The sequence below is a fragment of the Delphinus delphis genome, chromosome 11 (assembly GCF_949987515.2).
Source record: "Delphinus delphis chromosome 11, mDelDel1.2, whole genome shotgun sequence".
NCBI lineage: Eukaryota > Metazoa > Chordata > Mammalia > Artiodactyla > Delphinidae > Delphinus > Delphinus delphis.
Genome location: NC_082693.1, coordinates 63,908,891 through 63,915,623, shown reverse-complemented (window position 1 = coordinate 63,915,623; position 6,733 = coordinate 63,908,891). Strand labels below are relative to the sequence as shown.

General features: G+C 38.2%; 1 pseudogene; it reads left to right on the top strand.

The window, feature by feature from the left end:
• Positions 1-4,135: 4,135 nt before the first annotated feature.
• On the top strand, positions 4,136-4,561 carry LOC132434326 (small nuclear ribonucleoprotein G pseudogene; annotated as a pseudogene).
• The last annotated feature ends 2,172 nt before the right edge of the window (positions 4,562-6,733 follow it).

The following is a 6,733-nucleotide window of genomic DNA, read 5'->3' as shown; positions in this document are numbered from 1 at the left end:
AGAAAAAAACAGAGAAGTCCCAAATATTAAAATCAGAAATGAAAGAAAGAAGAGACATTGCAACTGATGCCACAGAAATGAAAAGTATCAAAAGAGACTATGATGCACAACAGTATGCCAACAATTGGACAACCTAGAAGAAACAGATAAATTCCTAGAAACATATTATAAATAAAATCATGAAGAAATAAAAAGTATGAATAAACCTCTAACCAACACAGAGATTGAATCAATGATCAAAAACCTCCCCAAAAATTAAAGTCCAGGACCAGATGGTTTCACTGATGAATTCTACCAAACATTTAAAGACAAATTAATACCAATCCTTCTCTTTCAAAAAACTGAAAAGGAGGGAACACTTGAAAACTCATTTTAAGAGGTCAGCATTACTTTGATACTAAAGACAGACAAAAACACCACAAGAAAAGAAAACTACATGCCAACCTGATGAAAAGAGGTGCAAAAATCCAGAGCAAAATGCTAACAAAGCAAATTCAGTAGCATATTAAAATGATCATAAGCATGACAAAGTGAGATTTATCCCTGGGATACAAGGATGTTTCAATATACAAAAATCAATTAATGTGATACACAACGTTAATAGAATAAAGAATAAAAATCATATGATCATGTAAATGGATGCAGAAAAAGCATTTGAAAACATCTAACACCTTTTATGATAAAAACTCTTAATAAACTAGGTATAGAAAAAAAATGTACCTCATTATAATAAAGGATATATATGACAAGCCCTCAACTAACATACTCAATGGTGAAAAGCTAAAAGCTTTTCTTTTAAGATCATGAACAAGGCAAGGATGCCCACTCTCACCACTTCTGCTTAACATAGTACTAGAGACTTAGCCAGAGAAATTAGGCAAGAAACAGAAATAAAAGTCATCCAAATTAGAAAGGAAGAAGTAAAAGTGTTCCTGTTTGCAGACAACATGATCTTATATATAGAAAACCCTAAAGATTCCATTTTTTAAAAAGCTATTAGAACTAATAAATTCAGTAAAGTTGCAGGTTACAAAATCAACATACAAAAATCAGTAGCATTTATATAGACTAACAATGAACTATCTGAAAAGGAAATTAGGAAAATAATCCTACTTATAATAGCACCAAAAGGAATAAAATACATATGAATAACCTTAACTAAAGGGGTGAAAGACTTGTATACTGAAAGCTACAAATCACTGATAAAAGAAATGAATATAACACAAACAAATGGAAAAACATCTTATGTTCACTGATTGGAAAAACTGATATTGTTAAAATGACCATACTATCCAAAGTAATCTACACATTCATTGTATTCTCTATCAATATTCCAATGGCATTTTTTACAGAAACAGAAAAAACAGTTCTAAAATTCATATGAAATCACAAATGACTGTGAATAGCCAAATCAATCTTGAGAAAGAAGAACAAAGCTGCGGTATCACAGTTCCTGATTTCAAAGTATATTACAAAGCTAGAGTAATCAAAACAGTATGGTACAATATCATTTTAATTAAAACATCAAATCAAAACAGAATACAAAGCAGAGAAATAAACCCGTGTATATATGGTCAACTAATATTTGACAAGGGTACCAGGAATACACAATGGGAAAAAGGATAGTTTGTTCAACAAAAAGTGTGGGAAAACTGGATATCTACATGTAAAAGAATGAAACTGGACCCTAACTTTACATCATACAGAAAAACCAGCTCAAAATGCATCAAATTCTTAAACATAAGACCAAAACCTGTAAAACTCCTAGAAGAAAACGTAGGAGAAAAACTTCATGGCAGTGGCCTTGGCGATGATTTCACAGATATGACAGCAAAAGCACAGACAACAAAAATAAGCAAGTGGTACTACATCAAACTAAAAAGTTTCTGCACAGTAAAGGGAACAATTAAAAGGCAACCTATGAAATGGGAGAAAATATTTGCAAATCACATATCTGAAAAGGGGTTATTGTCTAAAATATATGAGGAATTCCTACAACTCAATAGTTAAAAAAAAAAACCTAATACTCTGATTTAAAAATGAACTAGACTTGAACATTTTTCTAAAAAAGACATACAAAAGGTCAATGGTATATGAAAAAATGCTCAACATCACTAATTATCAGAGAAATTCAAATCAAAACCACAATGAGATATCACCTCACACCTGTCAGTTTGCTTATTATCAAAAAAAAGATAAGAAGTGTTGGCTAGGATGTAGAGAAATTGGAACCCTTGTACATTGGGAACGCAAAATGGTGCCACTGCTATGGAGAACAGTATGGAGGTTTCTCAAAAAATTAAAAATAGGGCTTCCAAAAAAAAAAAAAAAAAATAGGGCTTCCCTGGTGGCGCAGTGGTTGAGAGTCTGCCTGCCGATGCAGGGGACATGGGTTCGTGCCCCGGTCCAGGAAGATCCCACATGCCGCGGAGCTGCTGGGCCCGTGAGCCATGGCCGCTGAGCCTGCGCGTCTGGAGCCTGTGCTCCGCAGCGGGAGAGGCCACAACAGTGAGAGGCCCACGTACTGCAAAAAAAAAAAAAAAAATTAAAAATAGAACTACCATATAACCGAGCAGTCCCATTTGTGGGTACTAATCCAAAAGAATTTAAATCAGGATCTCTAAAAGATAATAGTGCCTTTATGTTTATTACAGCAATATTCACAATAGCCACAATGTGGAAATAACCTAAATGTCCACCATTAGATGAACGGATAAAGAAAATGTGGTATATACATAAAATAGAATACTCTTTGACCTTAAAAAGAAGGAAATCCTGCAATATACAACATGAATGAACCTTGAGGACATTATGCTAAGAAAAATAAGCCAATCACAGAAACATAAATATTGAATACTTCCACTAATATAAGGTATCTAAAATAATCAAATTCATAGAATCAAAGAGTGGAATGGTGGTTGCCAGGGGCTAGAGAGAGGAGGAAATGGGGATGAAGTTTCAGTCAAGAAAGATAAATAAGCTCTAGAGATCTGCTGTTCAACATTGTACCTGCAGTCAACAATAATATATTATACACTTAGAAACTGCTTAAGAGAATAGATCTTATGTTAAGTGATCCTCTCACTATAAAATAAAATACAATATAAAATGAAACTGGGGACTTCCCTGGTGGCGTGGTGGTTAAGAATCCGCCTGCTGATGCAGGGGACACAGGTTCAAGCCCTGGTCTGGTAAGATTCCACATGCCACGGAGCAACTAAGCCTGTGTGCCACAACTACTGAGCCTGTGCTCTAGAGCCCGCGAGCCACAGCTACTGAGCCCACACGCCTACAGTCCATACTCCACAACAAGAGAAGCCACCGCAATGAGAAGCCCGCGCACCACAACGAAGACCCAACACAGCCAAAAATAAATAAATAAACTTACAAAAAATAAATAAATAAAATGAAACTGGTTTTTGATTACAGATAGTTCAAGAAGCACTGTTCTGGACCAGGGATCAGCAAACTTTTTCTGTAAAAAGTGAGAGTAAACATGTAGGCTTTCCAGGCCAATCAGTCTCTGTTGCAACTACATAACTCTGCCCTTTTAGCATGAAAGCAGCCATAGACAATACATAAACAATGAATGTGTCTGTGTTTCAATAAAACTTTATATTAAAAAAAGATGATGGGCCAGATTTGATCCACAAGCTGTAGTTTGCCAACCCCTGTTATAAGCCATGAAACTCGAGGGAGCAGATGTCTCATTTGTTTTGGTCTTCACTGTCTCTCCAGTGCCTAAAATATCCTTCACATAATAGGTACTCAATAACTATGTATTTAAAAGATGATTGGTCTACTTTATGATGCAGGTGCAGGTCTTGCCTGAATTGATGTAGACGTCATATGTCCAGGGCTATCAATGCCATGGATGACCATGATAAGAATGTTAACTGACTCTGGTTAACCACAGATAACCAGATTAAAACAACAGATGTTCCATGGATCAAATATAGTCTGGGAAGCAAAGGCAATCACCAGTTGCTTGAAAAAAGAAAGGAAGAGGGTATTGGCACTTGGTAGGTTTTAAGGAAGCTGTGAAAGTTTAAGAAGAATGGTAAGGGAAGCTAAAAGTGGTGTGTGATAGATACATTGCTTAGTTGAGGTTGGAGAGCATGAGTGAGAGGTGGCAATGACCCAGAAGGCAGCAGTGTCCTCTAACAAGGCCCTGGGCTTGGTGTTCCAGGTAGATTAGCCTAGAAGGAAGACTATTGAATAATACATCCTTGTCCTTTTCCTCTTTAAAAGCCTCTGATCATACCACAGGAGTGTGAGGGAGACCACAAGTACCATTTCAAGGCAGCTCTAAGCACACTGAGTAGACGCCATGAGCAAGGCTCACCATCTCAAGTTGAAAAAAAATTTAAGAACAAGAAGTTATTACTGAAATTAAACAGCAACAGATGTATCCAAGGAATATTGTGGGAATTTGATCCCTTTATGAATCTTGTGATACATGAATGTATGGAGATCATATCCAGGGCAACAGAACAATATTGGAAAGGGGATAATACAAGGAAATAGTATCATCATGTTAGCATCCTTAGAAAGAGTATAAATGATGGCTGTGTTCAGCAGAGAAATCAATTGCTTCCACACGTCCCATCCTCAAAGGACTTGTTTTATTGTGATGTAAAAGTCAGGTGATGCACACTTGTCATATTAAATTTTTAACTGAAATTTTTAAAAACCCAAAATGCTGATAACTTGCTAAGATCAGATCCAAAATTCCCTGACATCGAAAGTCTTTGATCATTTGGTTCCAATCTACCTTTCTCAACACTTCATGCCAGAAACACCTTCCCCAAAATATACTGTTCCTAGAGCCACACCAGGCCATTTACTCTTTCCCTCAACATGGCTGATGCTTTCACATCTTGACACCTTGGCTCTAGCTATTCTCTTCCCTGCAATGCCTTTCTCTCCTCTTCATCCAGCAAAGTCTTAGCCCCCCTTGGAGACCTACACTGTGAAGCCTTCATGGCTCACTTACCAGATAGTTTGTCTCTCATTCCACTGCTCTGCCATTACATTCTATCCCAATAATTTGTTTGCATGTCTGCCTGTGCGCTGAGACAGGGAGCCCCTTGAAAGCTAGTTTTAATATTCTGGTGCTTAAGCAGAATTGTCAAAAATGCAAAGAGCCCGTGATCTGCATTTAAAGCAATTATAGCAGTGTTTTCTCCTGCATTCTCTCTTGCTACACTGATTTTCCTTCCTGCATTTATCCCTTCCCAGCTGAATCTTTTCTTTTGCTCTTCTCAGACCCAGACACAGGAGAAAACCTTTCTATGCAAGGTTGATAAGCTTATCTGTAAGAAGGGCTAAATAAATGTTTCCATTGTGTTTTAAAATTATTGAATACCCAAACCCACAAAGACATTTTAGAGGACTTTTCAATCCCATGTGTATTTTCAGGGAAGTGTATCTAATATGTTTTTATTAGTTAATTTACATTTAACTTACCAACATAATGTATTTAATCATTACACTCCAAATCTAACACATTCCCTTAGGAAGCACAACAATCTATTTTTTTCTCTATTAACAGGGTGTTGTTTTCGCCAACTGAAACTTGACACAAAATAATATTAATTAAACTGAATTTCTAGTTTCTTCAAAATAAAGTTTCTGAATGAACACAATAGAGTGCAAGATCATTGGGTTAGTACCATCAGGGGACTACATTGGAACCCGACTCTTTTCTTTTCTTTTTCTTCTTTTTTTTAACTTTTTCTTTTTTTGGCTGCATCGGGTCTCAGTTGTGGCACGCAGGATCTTTCGTTCCGGCACACGGGCTCTTCGTTGTGCTGCATGGGCTTCTCTCTTGCTGTGGCACACAGGCTCCAGAGTGCGCAGGCTCTGTAGTTGAGGCATGCGGGCTCTCTAGTTGTGGCATGTGGGCTTGGTTGCCCCAAGGCATGTGGGATCTTAGTTCCCCGACCAGGGATTGAACTGACGTCCCCTGCTTTGCAAGACGGATTCTTAAACACTGGACCACCATGTAAGTCCCTCTCTCTTTCTTTCTTTTTTCTTTCTTTCTTTCTTCCTTCCTTCCTCTCCCTCTTTCTTTCTTTCACTCTTTCTTTTTTCTTTCCCCTTTTCTTTTTTTCTTTCTCTCTTACTTCATTGTGTCATGAAACAGTTTCATATCATAACATTTTAATTTTATCATAATAAACATATTTTAAATCCATTTGAGGTTACAAGGAACACACTCAAAAGCTGTAGCATCAAAATGAAACAGTGTGAGGGGGGAACTTCAGGATGATATAAGAGTAAGACACAGAGATCACCTTCCTGCCCACAAATATATGACAAATACATCTACATGTGGAACGACTCCTACAGAACACCTACTGAACACTGGCAGAAGACCTCAGACCTCGCAAAAGTCAAGAAACTGCCCACGTACCTGGGTAGGGCAAAAGAAAAAAGAAAAAACAGACACAAAGAATAGGGACGGGACCTGCACCAGTGGGAGGGAGCTGTGAAGGAGGAAAGGTTTCCACACACTAGGAAGCCCCTTCGTGGGCGGAGACTGCTGGTGGCGGAGGAGGGAAGCTTTGAAGCCGCGGAGGAGAGCACAGCAACAGGGGTGCGGAGGGCAAAGCGGAGAGATTCCCGCACAGAGGATCAGTGCCGACCAGCACTCACCAGCCTGAGGGGCTTGTCTGCTCACCTGCCGGGGCGGGCGGGGGCTGGGAGCTGAGGTTCGGGCTTCAGAGAT